General features: G+C 42.6%; 1 long non-coding RNA gene across 1 annotated transcript; it reads right to left on the bottom strand.

The window, feature by feature from the left end:
* Positions 1–2850: 2850 nt before the first annotated feature.
* LOC115532573 (uncharacterized) lies at positions 2851–7594 on the bottom strand. The gene is made up of 3 exons (XR_003974072.1): positions 7457–7594; positions 5972–5974; positions 2851–2861 (listed from the first exon to the last, which is right to left on the bottom strand). It is a non-coding gene; the product is annotated as an uncharacterized LOC115532573 (long non-coding RNA).
* Between the last annotated feature and the right edge of the window lie 16912 nt (positions 7595–24506).

Raw genomic sequence — 24506 nt, 5'->3', positions numbered from 1 at the left:
AGAAATTAGATATATTTAATTGATATGCCTGAAACAAGTAGGAAGAACTATACACTTAATCCTACCCCTTTGTAATGCATGATTGAAATGATGAATAAGCTTGTACACAGCGAATAGCCGGAAGCATGTAGCTTGATATGTAGTATCAAGCTAGTTTAAGTTTTAAGATATCTATTTGATCAAGTTATAATTTATGACATGATCGTCAATAAGGGTTATTTACATCGCCACAATGTTTTAGGCTGAGCAGTTTGTAGACAATGTATGTATGTATATGTCAAACTTATAGCCATCATTTAAATTTCCAATTTGTTTGCAATTTTCAGGGAGTGCCGTCGTAAAAGATGTGGACGTTTGAGGAGAAGTGTAAGGACCAAGTCTCTTTTCTCAAACTCACACTGTAGTCTCTTCACATGGATGAAGTACATTCACAGGTAATCATTTTAGGTTTTCTCCAACTCCAGTATTTCACAGATTACAGCTCTAGGTTCAGAGTGTGAAATGTTTGTACAATTTAAGCTGAAACTATAGTTGCAAGTTGCAACAGTAGTTTTTCAGTAGAAAAAGCTTTGTGACAAAAGTAGACTTACGGATTGATCAAACAAGCACATATTTTCTTTGTTTATGTAAACAGTTCTGATTAAATCTTTGTTTTCTTTGTAGATTTGCACAGGGTTTGCAGCTACGGCAGGTAGACATGCTTCAGGATGGCATCACTAAAAGCACTGCTACACTCTCAATGATGTCTAAAAAACTGCGAAGAATTTGCCTAAAAAGCCTTAAAAGGCACAGGAAAGAAAAAGGCCAGAAAATCGGTGGAGTTAACGCTATCGTCCACATTGACGAGAGCAAGTTCTGCCATAAGCGCAAGGTATATTTGTAATATAATTCACTAAATATGGGGTCATTCAATTTCAACTCATCAAAAACCTGATCTTTCCTCAGTTCTTGTTTTGGATTTTATTATAAACTTAATGTTGAAATATCAATTGTCTTCAAGAGAAATCTTTAAGCTTTACTTTTAGATTAATTATTGTGGAAGTTTGGCTCTATGAACATAATTTCTGAATTTTCGGAATTTGTATTTAAAGCCTCACCATTCAAAATATTTTCCCTGGAATGGTTTTAACCACACTTGAAAAAAAATATTAATTTAAGTACTTGATGATGTCAATGCAATCAAATAAATAGCACTATGTACTGTATTCACATGCAAATCGGCATATTGGAGGGGCCGATGAAAAGTTACAAGGTCATGACTTGTGTGCTGTATGCATCTTTCAAGAAGTATGGAAGAAGCCTCGGAGTGTTTTGATACTATTTGCTATAACCAATATATGCCTTAAGAAAACATGGGCTACATTATAGTTTTTTCAGGTAGAGCAAGTTGAAATAAGAAATAAAATTAGACCGTATGCTATATCATATCAAGGTAATCATGCAACTTCTAGGTAACTGTCAGGTAGTTCAATGCATGAAAGAGTTATCAACTCATTCACTGTTGACATGTAACAACACATACTAATAATAATATGCATTCCAAACTTAAAAAAACAAAAGTTTTTATATTACTCCATTATTTATATCATTTGGAAATTAGCATAATCATCCTACTTCTCACTGGCAGTAATATAACATTGATTATGTATATGTTTGACTGTAGGGTATTATTTATTTTATAACATTAATATTGTGTTTTGGCAGTACGGAAGAGGGCGCTTCGGGAACAGCTGGAGGAGAAAAAGGACATGGGTCTTTGGAATGCTCCAAATCAAACGGTCTGACAGGCGTCCTATTCTTCGCCTCGCGCAGAGACGAAATAAGGAGACCCTTGTTCCTATCATCAAAAAGCATGTGAAGCATCACAGTCTCGTCGTAAGTGATGAGTGGAGAGCGTATGCCAGTCTCGCCACAGAGGGCTACAGGCATGTCAGGGTGAACCACAGCCAACATTATGTTGACCCTCAGACAGGACTCCATACTCAGAACCTCGAGAGAGCGTGGCAGACCTATAAAAAGGAAATTTGGAGAATGCGGGGGAATCGGTCGGAGAAGGCCTTGAAAGAGCAGCTCTGCTTTATTGAGTGGACCTACTGGTTAGCGAGGAAAAATTCAGAAGGTGTCCTTGGCAGGCTTGTCAAGGACATAAGGCGCTCCTATCAGAAATAGGAAGCAGAGCTTGGCATTGATCAAAATAAGCTGAAATGGACAGAGGAGAAAGGGGAGTGTTTTAATTTATTTTTAAAAGAAAAGTTTTTGTTGTATATGTTCAAACGGTTTATAGTATTCTTGGTTCTTTTGACTCTTCAAACTCTTCCTTTGTAAAAAGAGTTCTGTTAAAGATTCGTTTTTTTTTAATAATAAAGTTGTTTATTTCACTTTGCGGTCATCCAGTGTTACTGATCAGTTGAGCAAAACTTGTCTCTATTTTGTACAGTTACTAGTTTGTAGTTTGTCTACTGTTCTCATCTGTTTTCACTTTAATTTGAAAGTCCTAAGACCTCTCTACTAATACTTGGTTGAATATCGACTGATAGTTTGTTGAGAATCAACTATTTTCTCTGGTTTGCTCTGTTAATAGTTTGCACTCACCAAACTGTTTTCACTTTAATTTGACAGTCCTAAGACCTGTCTACTAATGCTTAATTGAATATCGACTGATAGTTTGTTGAGAATCAACTGATAGTCAACTATTTTCTCTGTTTTGCTCTGTTAATAGTGTGCAGACACTAAACTGTTTTCACTTTAATTTGACAGTCCTAAGACCTGTCTACTAATGCTTAATTGAATATCGACTGATAGTTAGTTGAGAATCAACTATTTTCTCTGTTTTGCTCTGTTAATAGTTTGCACACACTAAACTGTTTTCACTTTAATTTGACAGTCCGAAGACCTGTCTACTTATGCTTAATTGAATATCGACTGATAGTTTGTTGAGAATCAACTGATAGTCAACTATTTTCTCTGTTTTGCTCTGTTAATAGTGTGTAGACACTAAACTGTTTTCACTTTAATTTGACAGTCCTAAGACCTCTCTACTAATGCTTAGTTGAATATTGACTGATAGTTTGTCGACAGTCATATGACAATCAACAGGTTGTCACCTACACAGGGTGCCTATTGATTGATAAAATATTCTCATCTTTATTTTACAATGAACATATATGATCAACAGAGGGTTGAATGTTCATTCATTAGATGTGTTCCTTGTGAGTGGAGGGTAAGTTGATCCATATGAAACGTAAGTTGAGAATTGGTTAATAACAGCAGTTGATAGTCAACTTACTAGAAGTTGACACTCAACTGATAGTTGAATATTTGTAAAGAACATGTAGTAAAAAGCACAATGTCTGTTGCAGACTGTTTTTGTAAAAATAAATGAACGAAATAAAAATACTATAGTTAACTAACACTTAGTTGAATACATGTTACATATTTGTTGACAAGCTCTGTAGAATATCAACTAAACACCAGCTAATAGTGCAACGTGTAGTTAAATTAGTTAGTTGAATGCTTGTTTCTTATCTGTTGAAAGCTTTGTTGATTATCAACTAACCATCTACTAATAATGCATCTAATAGTTAACTGACAGTTAGTTGAATGCATGCTACGTGTACAAAACAACATCTACTAATAGCGCAACTTATAATTAACAGACAGTTGAATCCATGTTTCTTGTTCAACAGATGTTTCTTATCTGTTGAACAAGCTCTGTCAAATATCAACTAACCATCTACTAATAGTGCAAGTTATAGTTAACTTACAGTTAGTTGAATACATGTTGCTTAGTTAGTTGAATCCATGTTTCTTATCTGTTGAACAAGCACTGTCAAATATCAACTAACCATCTACTAATATAAGTGCAATAAGTGCAACTTATAGTTAACTTACAGTTAGTTGAATACATGTTGCTTATCAGTTGAGATAGTTCGGTTGAATGTCAACTCATTCACTGTTGACATTCAACTGAATATCTACTGATGGCTTGTTGAGTGTCAACAGTGGACTATCAAACTAAAGTGTTACCGGGAGCTCTTCCAAATTTCGATTTACCTGTACCTGTACCTGAACTTTGACAATAAAGATCCTTCATTCATTAAAGTTCAGGGCGAATATAATCGAATGATACCGAACAAAACACTCGCAAATACACATATGGCCACTAGATTGCGCTGAAGAACACGTGTTCTGATTAAAGGTAATTTCCCGTTTTCCTAATAAACCTTCTCTTAGTCATTGATTGTAAACACCATGTTGAGTTGCAAAATTAGGCCCAGACACTGGATTATCTTTTTATGGTTGTTTTATGCGATCAGAATCAACTTTGTGGACAAAAATCACAAAGGTACAACATTTTTAGTTGTTCAAATAAAAGGGGACGTTTCTTCTTAAGTTATTTGCGAGTTTTAGTCACAGAATGATATGGTTTGGACTGTCGGAATAAGTAGATGCTCAGCTTTCATATAATGTATAGTTTGTGAGGGTCCAATTTCGTGAAAAAAATCGCTATTGCTGTGCATGAGCACAGTTATGAAACCCAAAACCGTGTTCTTGCATATGACTTTCCTTGGTAAATTGCCTCAATCTAAAGTACTTCCAAACCGCACTCCTCCATCACTACTCCATTTTCCTTCTCTTCCTAAACCGGTCGCGGAGGCGCTGCACTTGAGATGCTAGCTGTGTTGGCTATCCTTTAGCTAACACCGTCGAATCACTGCCAGAGACCGCACTGCGAGTGAGTGACCGAAGGCGGGGCTATATTTGCACTGAAGCGATGCGTGTCTGTTAACTCGCTGTCCGAGAGAAGAGAAGACAGCGCGCTGATCAATTGCAAATGCATCTATTTTCTGCGATTTTGCGGAACAAAAGGTTGTTCTGCAGTTTTTACACTTGAATAAATAGCCTTTATATTAACATCCACCCAAAATCCACTTGCCTGTTCGGGCAACCAGATATCAATCTCAACTTGGCCACATATTACTTTTAGTTGCCCCGGGCAGTGTCAACCCCTGGCGGTGGGCCATCATAAATGTTATTTGTGGTTCTTGCCACCTCTTAGTCGCCGTAGTTCTAGTACTAGGCTGAGGAGGCTACCTTCCACCGCGTCTCCCCAACGTGACGTCATCGCCGAATGGCTTAGAAAACATCCGTTACTGCCAAAAACGCCCAAAACTGGGCTTTAACACTATTTTGGAGACATTTTATAAATTATACACATATTTTGAGGGTTTTATGTACCCATTCATCAAAACTTCCGGTTAACCTGCACGTAGGCCTTTAAACTTTATTCAGAATCACAGTTTTAGTTTCATACCGGCTTCGTTTTCAGTTGGTCTCATTGATTTACGTTGACGCTGGAGCGTGAGGAGCATGACGCTGGAGCAGTGTTGCCCGATTGGGCGGTTTTTCTCGCTGGATTGGGCTACTTTTGGAGGACGTTCAGGCATTGTTGCCAAATTGGCTGTTTTCCTCACTCTATTGAGCTACTTTTAATCACGCACGGCTCGCTATTCTCTTAAAGACACACACACGCACGCACGCACGCACGCACGCACGCACGCACGCACGCACACACACACACACACACACACCAGCAATGCAGGGCAATACATTTGACCTTTTACATCTCTGCATTTGTAGCAATGCTTTGCGCTTTTCATTCAGCTGTCACTTTATTTGTTTCCAACCATTTACTTTTTCTAAAATGGTGAGAAAATGATGTTTACATTGTTTACTCCATTTAGACTTTTGAACTTTTGTTCAAATCTCTTCACTTGATTTAAGCCTATTAACGTTTCTTTAAGTCTTAATCTATGTGTCTTTATTAAAAAATATTTCCAACCTCACTTTGTACTACAACACTCACCGCATTTTCTGCAGGTGCAGAGTGCTGTAATTCAATTTTTTTCAATTTTTCCTTTGACTCACTTGTTAAACAGGCCGTTTTCACCGTCTTATTAAACCTATTTACAGCCTGGTCCAAAAAAACGTTCTAGTCAATATGTTTTGTTCATATCTCCATGACAACACTGAGGGGGGTTAATTCTTTTTTGCAGGCTAGTTTTTATTTGCCTCTCCTGGAACCGTCACCTTATCGTGGTGGAGAGGTTTGCGTGTCCCTGTGAACCTGAGGGCTGTGTTGTCTGGAGCCTTGTGCTCCTGGTATGGTCTCTCATGGCAGAGTGGTCTCAGGTGAGGGGCCAGACTAAGAATGGTTCAAAAATCCTCAATGAATATCGTAAAAAGAGGAGAAGTGACCCGGCCCGGAGGAAGCCCGGGGCCCCCGTCTGGAGCCAGGCCCAGACGGAGGGCTCGATGGCGAGCGCCTGGTGGCCGGGTTTGCCACGGAGCCCGGTCGGGCACAGCCCGAACAAACTACGTGGCACCCCCCCTCTCTTCATCTCATGGGCCCACCACCTGTGGGAAGACCCGTTGGGGTCGGGTGCGCAGCCACATGGGTGGCAGCGAAGGTCAGGGGTCTCGACGGACCAGACCCGGGCGGCAGAAGCTGGCTCTGGGGACGTGGAACGTCACCTCGCTGTGGGGAAAGGAACCGGAGCTTGTGAGGGAGGTGGAGCGCTATCAGTTAGATCTGGTGGGGCTTACCTCCACGCACAGGCTCAGCTCTGGTACCGTACTCCTGGATAAGGGTTGGACTCTATTCTTCTCCGGAGTTGCCAAGGGCGTGAGGCGCCGGGCGGGTGTGGGGATACTCATAAATCCCCGGCTGAGCACCGCAGTGTTGGAGTTTACCCCGGTAGACGAGAGGGTTGCCTCCCTGCGCCTAAGGGTTGTAGGGGGGAAAACTCTGACTGTTGTTTGTGCGTATGCACCAAACAGCAGCTCAGAGTACTCTGCCTTCTTGGAGACCCTGAATGGAGTCCTGTATGGGGCTCTAGTAGGGGACTCCGTAGTTCTGCTGGGTGACTTCAACGCCCACGTGGGCAACGATGGAGACACCTGGAGAGGCGTGGTGGGGAGGAACGGCCTCCCTGATCTAAACCCGAGCGGTCGTTTGTTATTGGACTTCTGTGCTAGTCATGGATTATCCATAACAAACACCATGTTCGAACATAAGGTTGCTCATAAGTGTACCTGGTACCAGAGTACCCTAGGCCGAAGATCAATGATCGATTTTGTGATCGTGTCATCTGATCTGAGGCCGCATGTTTTGGACACTCGGGTAAAGAGAGGTGCGGAACTGTCAACCGACCACCATCTGGTTGTGAGTTGGATCAGGGAATGGGAGAAATTTCCGGATAGACCTGGTAAGCCCAAACGAGTAGTGCGGGTGAACTGGGAACGTCTGGAGGAGGCCCCCGTCCTAGGTATCTTCAACTCACACCTCCGGCGGAGTTTTTCCGGCATTCCTGTGGAGGTTGGGGGCATTGAGCCGGAGTGGGCGGCAGTGTTGTTTTCGTCAGGCAAGACGAAAACGAAAATGACGTCGTCAGACCTCGCTCGCGCGCAGCTGCGCCTGCACGCACACGGCACACACACACTCATACACTACAGAGAGAGGCTGGTGGACGAGGCACACACACACTCATACACTACAGAGAGAGGCTGGTGGACGAGGCACACACACACACACACCATGGCAGCAGCAGCGGTGCCGGGTGCGGGTGGTCGTAAAAAGAGGGAGTCGGATTTGGTGTATCGGACTAAAACTAGACTAAAACCTTTGGAGTTTTCGTCGGACTAAAACTAGACTAAAACCTTTTAAGTTTTCGTCAGACTAAAACTAGACTAAAACTTTCAAAGATAGAAATGACTAAAATGGGACCAAACTAAGAAGCATTTCGTCAAAAAGACTAAGACTAAAACTAAATCTAAAATGCCTGCCAAAAACAACACTGGTGGGCGGTGTTCAAAGCCTCCATTGCTGAAGCTGCGGTGGCTAGCTGTGGCCTCAGGGTCTTAGGCTCCTCAAGGGGCGGTAACCCTCGGACACCGTGGTGGACACCGGTGGTCAGGGAAGCCGTCCGATTGAAGAAGGAGGCCTTCCGGGATATGATATCCTGGAGGACTCCTGACTCGGTTGCAGGGTACCGACAGGCCCGAAGGGCTGCAGCTGCTGCCGTGTCGGAGGCTAAGCAGCGGGTGTGGGAGAAGTTCGGAGAGGCCATCGAGAAGGACTTTCGGTCGGCACCAAAGTGTTTCTGGAAGACTATCCGGCACCTCAGGAGGGGGAAACGGGGAACTATCCAAGCTGTGTACAGTAAGGATGGGACTCTGTTGACCTCAACTGAGGAGGTCGTCGGACGTTGGATGGAACACTTTGAGGAACTCCTGAATCCGAATAACACGCCCTCTATGTTGGAGGCAGAGCTCGAGGTTGATGGTGTTTCGTCGTCAATTTCCCTGGTGGAGGTCACTGAGGTAGTCAAACATCTCTGCAGTGGCAAAGCCCCAAGGATTGATGAGATCCAGCCAGAAATGCTAAAGGCTCTGGGTGTTGAGGGGCTGTCATGGTTGACACGCCTATTCAACATCGCGTGGGAGTCGGGTACAGTGCCAAAGGAGTGGCAAACCGGGGTGGTGGTTCCCCTGTTCAAAAAGGGGGACCAGAGAGTGTGTGCCAATTACCGGGGTATCACATTTCTCAGCCTCCCTGGTAAAGTCTACTCCAAGGTGCTGGAAAGGAGGGTTCGGCCGATCGTCGAACCTCAGATTGAAGAGGAACAATGCGGTTTTCGCCCCGGACGTGGAACTACGGACCAGCTCTTCACTCTCGCAAGGATCCTGGAGGGGGCCTGGGAGTATGCCCATCCGGTCTACATGTGTTTTGTGGATCTGGAGAAGGCGTATGACCGGGTCCCCCGGGAGAAACTGTGGGAGGTGCTGCGGGAGTATGGGGTAAGGGGGTCTATCCTCAGGACCATCCAATCCCTGTACTCCCAAAGCGAGAGCTGTGTTCGCGTCCTCGGCAGCCAGTCAGTTTCGTTCTCAGTGGGTGCTGGTCTCAGATGATGAGACCAGCAGATGATGTGGTCCTTTATGCAGATGATGTGGTCCTCATGGGATCATCGGCCTGTGACCTTCAGCACTCACTGGATCGGCTGGCGGCCGAGTGTGAAGCGGCTGGGATGAGGATCAGCACCGCTAAATCTGAGGCCATGACTCTTAGCAGGAAACCGATAGATTGCTTACTCCGGGTAGGAAATGAGTCCTTAGCCCAAGTGAAGGAGTTCAAGTACCTCGGGGTCTTGTTCGCGAGTGAGGGTACTTTGGAGCGTGAGATTGGCCGGAGAATCGGAGCAGCGGGGGCGGTATTGCGTTTACCGCATCGTTGTAACGAAGAGAGCTGAGCCGCAAGGCAAAGCTCTCGATCTACCGGTCGATCTTCGTTCCTATCCTCACCTATGGTCATGAGGGCTGGGTGATGACCGAAAGGACGAGATCGCGGGTACAAGCGGCCGAGATGAGTTTTCTCAGAAGGGTGGCTGGCGTCTCCCTTAGGGATAGGGTGAGAAGCTCAGCCATCCGTGAGGAACCCAGAATAGAGCCGCTGCTCCTTTACTTAGAAAGGAGTCAGCTGAGGTGGTTCGGGCATCTGGTAAGGATGCCCAATGGGCGCCGTCCTTGGGAGGTGTTTCAGGCACGTCCAGTGGGGAGGAGACCTCGGGGAAGACCCAGGACTAGGTGGAGAGATTATATCTCAACACTGGCCTGGGAACGCCTCCGGATCCCCCCGTCAGAGCTGGTCAATGTGGCCCGGGAAAGGGAAGTCTGGGGCCCCCTGCTTGAGCTGCTCCCCCCGCGACCCGACCCCGGATAAGCGGACGAAAATGAGATGAGAGATGAGATGAGAGACGAAATGTAAACCCATTCTAACCTTATTTGATTTGAGGTTAGAATGTATGAATAATTAGGGGCGGGGCCTCTTGAGTGACAGCTAGCCACTGACCCTCACCTTGCCTCGGAGGCTAGTTTTCAGGATAAGCATGCTATCTCCGTCATCTTGTCCTCGGCTGCGTTCATTCCTATTGTTCATTCCGGTGCCAAGATGCCTTGCTCTGCGGTGAACTGTACCAACCGATGGTTTAAAAACGAATGAGCTACGAGCTAATTCGGTGTACGTCACCTAGATGGGCGTATCTCCCTCCTGCCGACGTCACATCAATGCCCTTTTTTGGTTGAGGGAATGAGGAGGAGTCAAACTATGACAAGATGGCGACGCTCATAAGCCAAGAGAATTGGATGCAGTTGGAATAACTGAGTTCTGCCCGGATGCTACATCCATTTTATATACTATCTATGATATGGACGGAGCGAAACAGTAGAGAAACCGAACATGGGTCTATGCAGAGGCAGAAAGTGGTGTCCTCCCAGCCTCATTGGACTCTGCTCTTGCGGGGAATATCACAGGGAATTAGACTGTGATATTCCCCACGATATGTATATTTACATATATATATAGACCCTGACTGCAGCTCTGATCGCCTTAGAGAGAGACCCACATTAAAGTTGAAAGACCTCCTAATAATGACTCCCCCTTGAAGCGATGCGAGAAGGAAGAGGTGAGGATTGAGGGGTGGGGGGGTGGTGGAGTGAGGGGTGGGGGGCTTGGGGAGTGAGGGGTGGGGGGTTTTAGGGGTGAAGGGTTGGGGGGAGGAGGGGGTGGAGGATTGAAGGTTCGGGGTAGGAGGAGTGACGGCTGGGGGGATGGAGGAGTGAGGGGTGGGGGGGTAAAGGAGTCTGTGGTGGGCAGTTGGAGAGAGGGGTGTGGGGTGCAGGAGTGAGGGGTGGAGGAGTGAAGGGTGGGCGCGTGGAGGAGTGAGGGGTGGGGGGGCTGGAGAGAGTGGTGGGGGGGGTTGAAGGAGTGGGGGTGGGGGGATGGTTGGAGAGAGTGAGATGGGGGTGGAGTGAGGGGTGGAGGAGTGAGTGGTAGGGGGGAGGAGTGAGTGATGGGGTGGAGTAGTGAGTGGTGGGGGGATGGGTGGAGAGAGAGGGTGGATTGGTATAGAGCGACCCGGCAACCTTCCTGACGGCCCCCCTTTGACTACAGATGGCGGCGTCTGGACCAGGGTGGTGGATGATGGTCCGGTGCAAAACAACCACCGTGGGAATGCGGCGGGGCTTCCAGTCATGGGCGTAGCGGTCGTCGACGTGGGTTATGCCCATCTTCTAAAGCTGAAAACATCAGGGCGAGGCACTCCCACTCTGACCTACCTGCTAGGTTCTCTGGAAATAAAACATGATCATAATATATAATAATAATAATAATAATAATAATAATAATAATAATAATAATAATAATATGGTAGAAGGTGGACAGCTTCTCTCTGGCGAAATCAGTACGGGCGTCTGACTGAAGGAGTTCAACGGTGATGAGGGTTAAACTGGTCAAGAATTCAACGGTTAAACGCTGTAAGACATGATGGATGGCACATGAGTACTAATACAACATTACACTTAACCACACACACACAGACAGTCACACAGATAGACAGACACAAACACAGACAGACAGACAGACAGACCGACAGGTAGAAAGGCAGGCACACACACACACACACACTCACACACAGACGCAGGCACACACACACATACGCACATATAGAATCACACACACACATACACAGAGCAATGGGAACCTTGGCAGAATGCTGGGAGATATACAGAGAAATTCTTGATGGACTGGACCAATATGTGATGACACAAAAATGTTCTGAACAATATTTGTGTCAGGCTGAATAAATTAATAGATTCTGCGCCAAGCCTAACCCCATGTGAGTCTCATCTTCACACAGACCGATGAAAGACAGAGGAGCTCTTTTGAACGGAGCGGATGAGCAGGAGGAGAAGGAGAAGGGGAGGAGAGGAAGAGGAGGACAGGATGAGGAAGACAGGAGGAGGAGGAAGAGGAGAGGGTTAGAGATATAGAGAGACCGAGAGGGGGGTGGGGGGGTAGAGTGGGAGGGGTCGGAGAGACAGCGAGACTGGGGAGGGAGCGAAAGGCGGGATTGTGAGAAAGCAAGAGATAGGGAAATAGAGAGAGAGAAAGAGAGGGAGAGGGAGAGGGAGAGAGAGATAAAGGGAGAGAGTGAAACAGAGCGAAAGAGATAGAGAGAGAGAGAGAGAGAGAGAGAGAGAGAGAGAGAGAGAGAGAGAGAGAGAGAGAGAGAAAGAGAGAGAGAGAGAGAGACAGGCAATTACAGTTCCAGTGTGTCCTCTCAGCGACTGGGACCCCTGCTGGGACAGTAATCCTTGGCCCCTGCCAAACGGACAGCACAAAAACGACACACTGGCACAAAACTGACACAAAACTACACACTGACACAAAACTGACACTAGCCGCAGACACATCGGCTGAGATGGACAGAGCCATTACATAACAAAGTATGATACGACACAGCACAGCATAACATAGCATCACATAGCATAATGTACCATGACAGAGCAGCACGTGACATACCTGCCCCTTATGCAACATAACATACGATAACATGAAACCACTCAACATATTGAATAACCAATGCTAACCCATGGACTGAGATTGAGACTGATTGGCTGAGGTTAAACAGCCAGCTCGATGACATCACATACCATGACATCACATCACATCACATGAGGTCAAGATTATAGAGCAAAACAGAATGGAATGGAATGGAATATAATAAACATGACATTCCATGACATCACACAACATCCAATGATAGAATGTAGTAGAATATGACACAGCATCACGATGCAGAGTTATAGTAGAACCGAATATGTAAGGAATGAGCGACAGTAACACACCATGTCATTTTCTGGTGTAAAGCGACCTCGGCGTTGCCCCTTTTTTCCCAAATTATTTTCCAATAAGATGAGAGCCGAGAGTGATTTATTCCAGTCCACATTAACCGGCAATGATCAGATATCAATTAATATTTATGGGAGCCAGAATTGCTTCGGCTGTCAAAGCAGTCAAGTGGCTACTTAAACAAACCCCACCTGACTGGAGGCCGAATATGCTTCCATGAACACTGGATACGTCGCATTTCAACGTAAAATGGCGTGTTATACCTACATTATCCACGTGTGCCGCTGTGGATAATGGGATTTGGGTTTCACGGGGTTCGCGCCAAATTGTGGACACGATTGTTGAGGGGGGGGGGAGGTAGACTGTTGTTGACCGGGGAGGGGGGGGGGAAGACACATTTGTTGAGGGGGGGGGGGGGGTGACATGTTTGTAGGGGGGGGGGAACACGTTAGTTGAGGGGGGGGGAGACACGTTTGTTGAGGGGGGGGGGGGGGGGGGACACGTTTGTAGGGGGGGGGACACGTTAGTTGAGGGGGGGGGAGACACGTTTGTTGAGGGGGTGGGGGGGGGACACGTTTGTTGAGGGGGGGACAAAGAGAGTTGGTTTTTATTGAACGCTCGACAACGAGAGTTGGTTTTTATTGAACGAGACTTCAACACGTAACAGCTGCCCAAAACAATGGACACGTCACTCTCGGTGACGGTGTCGACATCAATGAACACATGAACAATGAACATGTTAATAGAACAACACGCAACCACAAAACATCCCGAACCCATTAACCCCACTTAAACCTAACAACAAAACAAGTTAACAAAAGCCCCTTTTGTCAACTGACAACCCCAACCCCCAGAATCCCCCGCGGCTCCGTAACACGGCGTCCACACCCATGGTCGCCACAATATATATATTTTTTCATTTTACATTCCCCTCTGCCTTGGAGTGACCCTGAACACGTTTTCTTCTCCATTCAAAATGAATGGGGGAATAGCACCAACAGGGGGCCATACGTTCTCCTGGCATTTGGTGAAATTGTTACGTAGCCTATATAAATCTTTATTATCTGAATGGGAAATGCAATATTTTAGGACCGATTCACCGTTAAACGCGTTTCTGATAACATTTCTAGCGAGAAATATACTTTTTACTTGCATAATCTTCAGTCAGTGATTGTGTCTGATCTTTAGTTTTATAGTTATTAGGATTAGTTATTAGGACGATTTTTTTGCAGAGGGATAACGTATGTTGGCCAACCCGGAAGTGAGCGTCGCCCTGGGTTCCCTTGACAAATAGCCAACGGGTTTTCCATTGGATTTTGGATTATTGCAGAAAAATTTGCACCTTTGAAGCACCTCCTCAAAAATTGAAAATAAATAAATAAATAAAAATAACCGTGCTCCAAAGAACGAAATGTAAACCAATGCATTCTGAATGGGAGTGTTTCTCCGATTTTTCCATGCTACACATAACGAAATGTAAACCCATGCAAATAAAGGCTGCATGGTCATAATAATTTAAATATCATTAATCTCCTGAGTGTGTAGGGTGGTGTATTTTTTTCAACGGGGCTGCATCCAGTCACTTGACCGTCATGGTTGCTATGGTGGTTGCTATCGACCGCCCCCTCTAATCCTTACATGGCTCTAAAAACCACGCAGCAAAGGAGCTGCCGTCAATTGTGTTGTTTTTGTCGTAAACTGGGGTCCGACGGTTAAAAAATAGACAGATATTCCGAGGTATCCTTAAAAGTCAGCTTGGATGTTTTTATTTTCTGCAGTTTAGAATTCTTCTATAACCTATTTTTGAAAGTAATACACCAAGCTCATTGATTTAACGAGGCAGGGTTATTTGAAACAATTTATTCAATAAATATTTGTGAGAGGTCATTCCTTCTCCTGAGTTTGCTTCCTATTTATGTCTAGTGTACACCCCTACTTGTTTAAATTTTGGTTTAAATTTCGTTCTTTGGAGCACGGTTATTTTTATTTATTTATTTATTTTCAGTTTTTGAGGAGGTGCTTCAAAGATGCAAATTTTTCTGCAATAATCCAAAATCCAATGGAAAACCCATTGGCTATTTGTCAAGGGAACCCAGGGCGACGCTCACTTCCGGGTTGGCCAAAATACGTCATCCCTCCACCACTCTACTGTAAAAACAAATGTTCAAGTTTAATGATAATGCGTGAATTTATTCTTTATTCTGCCATAGTATTTATTTAGGGGGGGGTGGATGGTGGATCCAGATCTGTTCCGGAGTATTTCAGCACCTCGGGCAACAGCGCAGGGTTGCCAGGTCCTGCAAAAAACTTGCTGCCCACATACCGTTCAAAATCCACCCAAAATGTCCTAGAAGCATCCCAAATAAAAAAGATATTCCATTTTGGCCAATGTTTTGAAAGTAATAATATTTACTTTCAAACTTGACACGTTTGTAGGGGGGGGGGACACGTTTGTAGGGGGGGGGAACACGTTTCTTGAGGGGGTGGGGGGGGGACACGTTTGTTGAGGGGGGGGACACGCTCGACAACGAGAGTTGGTTTTTATTGAACGCTCGACAACGAGAGTTGTTTTTTATTGAACGAGACTTCAACACGTAACAGCTGCCCGAAACGATGGACACGTCACTCTCGGTGACGGAACATGTTGATAGAACAACACACAACCGTATAACATCCCGAACCCATTAACCCCACTTAAACCTAACAACAAAACAAGTTAACAAAAGCCCCTTTAGTCAACTGACAACCCCAATTCCCAGAATCCCCTTCAGCTCCGGAACACGGCGTCCACACCCGTGATCGCCACAATATATATATTTTTTCATTTTACATTCCCCTCTGCCTTGGAGCAAAGCGTGACCCTGAACACGTTTTCTTCTCCATTCGAAATGAATGGGGGAATAGCACCACCAGGGGGCCATACGTTATCCTAGCATTTGGTGAAATTGTTACATAGCCTATATTAATCTTTATTATCTGAATGGGAAATGCAATATTTTAGGACAGATACACCATTAAACGCGTTTCTAATGACATTTCTAGCGAGAAATGTACATTTTCCTTGCATAATTTTCAGTCAGTGAATGTATGATCTTCCATACACAACCCAGTCGCCAAAAGCATACATTGACAGTATACGTTTTCGTGAACACTGGATTACGTCGCATTTCAACATAAAATAGCGTGTTATACACACACACACGCACACACAGGCACACACACACACACACACACACGCACACGGTGCATTTCGCTGCTAAAAAAAAAAAATGTATTACAAATATCATTACTTTCAAAACATTGGCCAAAATGGAATATCTTTTTTATTTGGATTACAATGGATTTGACAATGGAATTGTTTTAGGAAATTAATTACACAAATATATTGCAATATAGTTAATCATAATGCAGTTAATAGTTTAATATTCGACAAAAATAGACTGAACTATATTTGAAATTATTAATTGCATCCCGTTTAACAATAATGCAATATATTAGCAAAGTTACCTGCAGTATGTAGCAGCCCACCATTGGCAACTACTACTACAATCAGGTGACAAAATGTATTTTTTTGTGATTTTTATGATTTATTTCCAGAAACAATTCCATGGTAACGTCTCTGCCACCAGTCGGTGAGTCTAATTTGCTGACGGTCCATAAAACAGGTAGCAGCCAGAACGTAAATGATGTTGTTGCACAGACATCGATGGCGCCACCATGTGTTTGTGATTTTTCGCGATACGGTGTCCTAAACCGTCCTCAACATACTAAGCCCGTAATGTATTGCACTTATGTTGATGAATCCGATTGGGTGGTAAACCGAATATCCGGCGAATATCTAACCGGAGGCTAACTTGCACCTGTTGAGGTGGCATGCTCCGGTAGAGCTGCTCTTTAGCATCGCGCTAACCGGGGCTAACAGAGCCTGTCTCTTCCCGTCCTATTAACTGTACTTATGGGAGAGAGCCCGATTAAATCCGGATATTTTAATAAATTGGGTGTTATAGGTTTTAAACAACATGTCTGAGTTATTTGAATGACAGAAGCTCCACTAGCTCGATTCTAAAGTGCTAACCGGAGCTAACAGCCTGTCCCCTCCCGTCCTATTAACTGTATTTATGGCTATGCCTTTTTCTCTTTTCAATATGACCAAACACAATTGCCAGAGGACCAGCATCCTTTTTTAACTGATAAACAAAATAATCTTTGAGTTCTACATGTTCTAGAAATGTTCATTAATTGATAGTCCTAATGTTTATTTTCTTGTCTTCTGATTCTTTATTACAGTATGGAAGGGGAGATTTGGATGTACCTGGTCAGGTCTTGGTCAGCCTTCAAATCCCAGATGTGGAGACTGCAGGGATACCTCACAGAGAAGACACTAAAGAGTCATCTCTCATTCATCGAGTGGACTCATTGGTTTGCGAATGACCACAAAGATGCTCCCATAGGCAGATTGCTGCATGGCATTCACCACTTATTCAAATTGAAGAGGTTGAAGCAGTCTTCCTTGTGGTCACTTGCCATAACAATGTCATGTGTTTTATGAAAACACCATCAGTAACATTTAAATTGAGTTGATGTGGACGGCTCTTTTTTTGTCCGATTTCTTCAGTGTTCAGTGCCTGTTTGTGAGATATGCATTGTTTGAAAGATAAGCCTTTGATTTTGTTTAATTTTAATATGCCTTTCATCAACAGTGGTTTGGGGTTTTATAACAACAATTAAAGTGCTTAACTACTGGTGAACGATGTTGCAGAACATATATGGTTTGTGTTGATTGCATGGAAAAGGGAAAAACCAGTCACAACTTATATGGTAAGAGCCTGGTAATACCATGGAAACAAACTAGGCTTCCTTTTACAGTACAGTTTCAGCTTACTTACTGGGTAAATTGTCGTGTTTTACTTGGTAACGTCGCAGAACGTACATGGTACAAGTTTGTGTTGACTGCATGGAAAAGGGAATAATGTATTACAAATTATATGGTAAGAACCTGGTAATACCATGGAAATAAACAAGGCTTCCTTTTACAGTACAGTTTCAGCTTAATTACTGGGTAAATTGTCGTGTTTCACTTGGTAACGTCGCAGAACGTACATGGTACAAGTTTGTGTTGACTGCATGGAAAAGGGAATAATGTATTACAAATTATATGGTAAGAACCTGGTAATACCATGGAAACAAACGAGGCTTCCTTTTACAGTACAGTTTCAGCTTAATTACTGGGTAAATTGTCGTGTTTTACTTGGTAACGTCGCAGAACATACATGGTACAAGTTTGTGTTGACTGCATGGAAAAGGGAATAATGTATTACAAATTATATGGTAAGAACCTGGTAATACCATGGAAATAAACGAGGCTTCCTTTTACAGTACAGTTTCAGCTTACTTACTGGGTAAATAGTCGTGTTTTACTTGGTAACGTCGCAGAACGTACTTGGTACAAGTTTGTGTTGACTGCATGGATAATGAAATGTATTATAAATTATATGGTAAGAACCTGGTAATACCATGGAAACAAACGGCTTCGTACCCAGTATTTAAGAAGATGTACCATAACACTAGAGGAAAACTGTTCCTGCAGAGGTTGTTACCAGGTAAGTAATTCCATAGTGGTAAATCGAATAAACCCTTCACTCTAAACCCGAATAAGTTAGCAGTACTCAAAAAAAGTTAGGTAATCAGTTGCCACAATTATTTTGAGTTCATAAACTCAAACATTTGAGTATATCAGAGCTTATATATTTGGAGTTTATGGTAAATGTAATTTTAAATTATAATGAAATTAAATTTACTGATTAAGTCAACTCAAATATTTTCAGGTTCTGCTACTCAGAATTTTTATTTATCTTTCTTATTGCAATAACTGAAGTGAACTTAATAATTTCAAGCACGAAAACTCAGGATTTTTAAGTTTCATTAACTTAACATTTATTCGTTTTTTCAATCAATCTTTTGATTACTCATAACTCATTGCAATAACTGAAGTGAACTTAATAATTTCAAGCACGAAAACCCAGGATTTTTAAGTTTCAATAACTTAACATTTATTAGTTTTTTCAATCAATCTTTTGATTACTCATAACTCAAAAACATAGACTTGCACAAATCAAAATCATTTACCTCCAAACGTAAAATATTTGTGGCAACTGATTGCCTTAAACATAATAAGTACACTTGACTTAAAAGTCAAACAAAAGAAACCCACATCAAATTAAACGGTTTTTTTTTCTATTCAGATGTTTAGTATAAACTTTTCTTGCCCAGTCTCTAAAAAAACATAAATAAAAAAAAATATTTGTCGCAAATAGCTTATAAACTGTTGATACAACATTAGCAGCGGGGCATCAGCAAGTCTTGGGTGGTGACCAAAAATTTGAGTTTAGAAAGATTATTTGCCAACACCCGTGCCTTTTAGCACAAAATGAAAACAATATTTGAAAGACAGTAATAGCAAAAAAGAGAATTAAAGAAACAATTACAAAGGCACACTTGTGGACATCTGCTTGTAAACTTGCAGTGCAGCAATGTATAAACTAATTGCTTATAAATTCTTCACAACTAGAACTGCTAAAATTTCAAAACTGTACATTTACATGTACAAAGGCAGTGTGTAGCCTTCTTTGGCTATCTGGTTCAAATCTAGCAACTTCAGTGTGCACTGTATAGCTTTAGAAAAGTAATTCAAACTCGAAAATCAGAATAAAAAATATTAAGACAATAAAAACGTGTTATTTGATCCATTTCCATAACAGAATAAACATCCCATCCTCAGAAGAAAATAAAGTCACTATAACACTGCTTCCATCTAGAAAGGTGGCTACTTTACTGAAGTAAAGCAGCCTGAAACTCTGAGTTGTTTATTTATTTATGAAAATGTATAAATGAAGAACTTTATTTTCTGATAAAGAATTATTTCCCAGAACTATATAGTACACATTTTAAAAACAAAATGCCATAGTGTATAAACACTTAATTTAACCCTGCATTTCAGTTAAACAAAAAAATTTACATTAACCAGTACGAAGACAGTGTGTACTTTGTGCCATTTGGCTAAAAACAAGTTGAGTAGAACAGCAACTTTAACATCTACAGTTGAACAGTAGTCAACATGGACCTGACATATTCTCATTGTGGACTGTGCTTTAACAGAGTGAGCCATCAGAATCCACCACTCCTTATTGTATCTTGAGTTACACATACAACATCAGGTCATTTTTAAGAGTCTGCAGCTTAGGTGACAGTTTAGAGTCATCAAGACCAAGTAAGATTTTCTGTGTGAACTCAAAGGTGTTTGTCAGTCCCTCGGGATAACTGAGATGTAGTGCATAGATCAGGCCGAATATTACCAGGAAGGCATCTGCAAGCCTGGGGAGGATGACAACCACATCACCCTCTAGGACGACAGAGACTCTCACTGGGTGGTAGTGAACTGGGCTTGTTGCATCATCGCTGACAGTTGTAAGGAGGACCACTGATGCATCCCGCAGGTCTGGCTCATCCATATCATCCTAAAAAATGAAAAGGAGATCATATAATCACATTTACTGAAACTATGGCTGTGGCCATTTTGATTACAGTTGGAGGTCATATAAATAACAAGAAATACACAAGTCTGAAAGACTCCTGTTCATTCTGTTGCGTTGTGCTCTCATTGCTGAGAAAGTGAGATGACTTTTATGTGTTCCACTGTTAGGCTAATGAATGCTACTTTTCTTTGCAGTTGATTTTTTTTGATGCCGTAATGGGCCCAAAATGACACTTCACACTTATGAACATCTTGCCAGAGGTTTGAAGTTGAAATACAGGTACATATACAGGAATTCTAGTGTGTTGGAAATGAAATGAAAATATGAACTGGTTAATTTACAGTATAATAGGCATGATATCTCTTTACTTGGACTTACCACACATGTTCTGAAAAATCCAGAGACTTCCTCACGTAGATACACAGGAAGGGCATGGAGAACAGTGGTACGCCTTGTGTGGACATCATGTAATTCCTAAGAAGATTAAAATAGTGTTGTGACAAGTTTACAATTCTAACCCAATGCCAAACAGTCCCAACTAATTATTAGTTAATTAAATTCCAGTATCTGCACATAAATCCACTAATAATCTGCTGACTCATCTGGTGCAATTACGGAATTTAAAAGCTTATTTGAAGCATTAAACTCCCAACATTACACTAAGACTCTACCTCTGAAATGTACTGTATAATCACCTGTGTATCATGGACTTGTCTGCCAAAGCATCTGCCGTCTGTCCAGTTTTGGAGGCTTTCTGCCTAAATAAGGCCATCAAACGAGGAGTGTGGCGATCAAGCTCCGCGTAGAAAGTGTTAGGTAGGTTCTGGTTAGTTATCCGTTGGAACTCTGCATACACCTGCATTGTAGAAAGGACAGTAACAGCAATTATTTATTTTATGATGAATGAAATTAGGCAACATTACAGACAATGTCATCAATGACATACAGTAGCAAAGATAAAAACTGAAAAATAACCTACAAAATGAATTTATTTATTAAATTTATTTAGCAAAGATAAAAACAGATGAAAGAGTTGACCCATATTACTTCAGACTCCATATGAAGAGCAGGCCAGAGGTCCATTAGCTCTTTCACCGCAGGACTCGTCATCACAATGGTCTGGCGTCACAAAGCAAACGTGTTCTGCATCATTTTACTAATAAGGGGTAGGTTTCTATCAGTCTTCTTTACTTCCTCAACAATAGCCTGCCTCAAAAGGTCAAGACTTGAGGGATTCTCTCCTTGAGGAAAGTTAGGCAGGAAGTTGACCTCTGCACGCTTAGGTCTTTTGATATGTGAGTGTGAAGGTTCATTCTCAGGGTTTTTTCGGCTCCTTTTCCCAGCATTTACAGCACCCTCCTGACATCCGGCTCTTCTCATCTTGGTCCTGTAATTGCCCATTTTAAACTTGATGCTGTTCTTCCAGCCATTCCATCCATTGTCAGATCCTGCTTCTTTTAAACAGGGGTGTTTCCTTACAAGAGCTTCAGCCACCATTGCTACCTCTTTATCACTGGGGTATGCCTTAAAACCATATATGGTGGATGCCAGTTTGTCTAAAATATTGTGCTTCTGGTCCCTTGACAACTGAAGAGGTCTTTCATTCTTTTCAAATTCAGCATTCCTATCTCTAAGTGTCAGCTCAACGTCAAACGCAAATGTAGGAATTTGAAAAGGACCTGGAGGCCATCTGCTCAGACGTTCTGGGGATGACACATCTGAAAGGGTATCAGTTAATGCACAAGAACTGGAATCCCGTGTAAGTGAAATATGAACACAGGCTTTTTGTGGTAACTCCTGGATGTCAACAAGGCACTTGAGTTTTCCATCGAAGTCTGGATCTTCGTATTGCAAACTGAAGTCACAGTCCAGTTCCAGTTGTCCTTTTAAAATCTCAATCAGTGCATCAACAGAGGCTGGACGGGAGCTGAGTTTTAATTTTCTTACACGGTCTGCCTCGATGACACGAAGGATCATGTTTTGTGGGGCTTCAGCTGCCATCACTTTAATAAATGAAGAGATTCTAAGGTTAAAAACACATCAGCACACAGACATAGTGCATTTATAAGTCTTACTAATTGTTTATAATCATTAATGACAACCTCCAATGTGTTCAGCATTCATAATGCTTTATACCTCCAGGCCAAAGTGACTGTGTTTGAAAGAAAAATCTGAGACCTGGGTTCAGTACATGATGTCACAGTACATTATGTCTACCATGACATTGGCCAGTTATATTTGTGCTTTTAATGCATTATAGACATGTTCTTTAGAATGTGTTACCAAAGAGTGCAATTCCAAAATGCAGGTAATGTATGTTGATGTAGCTATATAATGATTGGTTATACTGAGCACATTTTCCAATAAATGAACAATTAATGATTTATGAAGAATTACTCACCATAGAGTGGTCTTAACTTTGTCTCACTTGTATGAACTTCTTGGGAGTCAACAGCAGCAAGCCATCAATCTTGTATGCAGAGAGTGGGGTTGTATCATTGAAGTCAGACTGCAGGTGGATAGACTGGCTTCCCTGTGTGGCTGACAGCTCATAGGATCGAAGATGCTCTTTATACCAGGAGTCAAAATCACAACAGAGAAAATAAACCATGTGATTCACAAGGTAGATCTGTGTTAGTCTGCAAAATTTTGACAGTCCCCCACTGTTTCCAACTGACACAAACATGCCACTAGTATAGTCTGTGCCATCAATGGTCACCTTTGATGTACAATAGACAGTGTCACTAGTTGTTTGTCCTCTAATGTGAGCCTGAGCTACGTCTGGTAGAGCTGAAACCAGAACAGAGTCAACCCTGGATGTTTGTGTTTTTGGTTTGAAAAATGATGGTGAACCAAGGTGAAATGCCATCATGTTTTGGTGTGTGATTGCCAGTGTCTTCAAGATATTTTTGAAGTTTTGAGCATCATGCACCACTCTCTTAAAGAAACGATGTTTACCTTCAAATCGCATGGTCCAAACATGCACCAGGGGCCCGAAGCACTTAATTAAGGTTGGATAGTGCTCCACATAGTGATGCTTAGGACGAAGCCTCAACTCAGGGAAACCCTCTTGTAGGATCTGTCTGTGGTCACTGATTTTGCAAACAAAATAGTCCAATGTTTCATCAGAAAATGATGGGCACAATGCTAATTCCACCAACTCTTTCAAGTCCATCAAAACCTCCCATGCAACATTACCCTCTGGTACTTTACTGCCTACAAGTAACGGAAGTAGTCTTAACAGCGTAGCATTTTCATTCCCGTTGCCTCCTATTGTTCCCCGGGTCATGAATGTTTTGGGAACTGGATGAGGTTTTTTTACTTTATCAGTGTTCTGATATGGGAATGATGTGATCCTTTGGTTCAAATACTCTAAAGTGAAGTACTTAAGCAGAATCATTTCTCTAATGCAAAGTGCCAGTTCAACTGGAACGATTCCTTCCAAAAAAATCGTGTAGTAGATCTGGAGGAAAACCTGTGATAGGGTGGAAGTGCTCAAGTGACTCACGCAAGACACAATCAGCTTTAACCCCAAATTGGCTCCTTGAACTCTCATCTTGGAGGACATTTTGTACATGAATGTCATGACTCGCTTTGGTTCTCTGTACAAATTCCTCCTTTTTTACCTCAGTTGTTTAAACTGTTCACTTGTGGCCATGCAGAATCTGCAAACATAACCTGCTCTGATTGACTCCAAAAAGCCACCTAACCCATGTGCAGCCAGATTGTCAGCAGAAACACAGAAGATGGTGCCTTTCACATTCTGACCAACAGATTCAATGAAAACACCATCCTGTTCAAGTGTGTGAATATCACGAACCAGTGGAGCAAGTACAGCTGCATATCCATATTTCTTGAGGTCTGTCACTTTAGCTAGCATGGCCAACTGTATAGTGTGCATTGCTGATCTATACTTGGGCGGCACATTTGCTAGGACCCAGTATACAGCACAAAGTTTGTGAACTTTACGTGATGTGCCGAGAGGGTTAGCGATTTCAAGATCGTCAATGTATAGCTGTATTGCTAGGTGTAGATCTTCTGTTGAGAGCAATTCATTTTCCTGGAAATGAGAGCCATCACGATATGACACATAATAACCAGGCTCAGTGTTTGGTTCTCTGCTCTTGCTCAGGATATCTGTGTTTTTAAACAGCTCCTGAATCATTTGAAGGATTGGAACATACATCATGGTATGACCAGGTGCTTCTAAATGGTACTCTACT

This window comes from Gadus morhua, chromosome 19 (genome assembly GCF_902167405.1).
Source record: "Gadus morhua chromosome 19, gadMor3.0, whole genome shotgun sequence".
Taxonomy (NCBI): domain Eukaryota; kingdom Metazoa; phylum Chordata; class Actinopteri; order Gadiformes; family Gadidae; genus Gadus; species Gadus morhua.
Note: the sequence above shows the minus strand (reverse complement) of the source record. Positions and strands in the feature narration are given on the sequence as shown.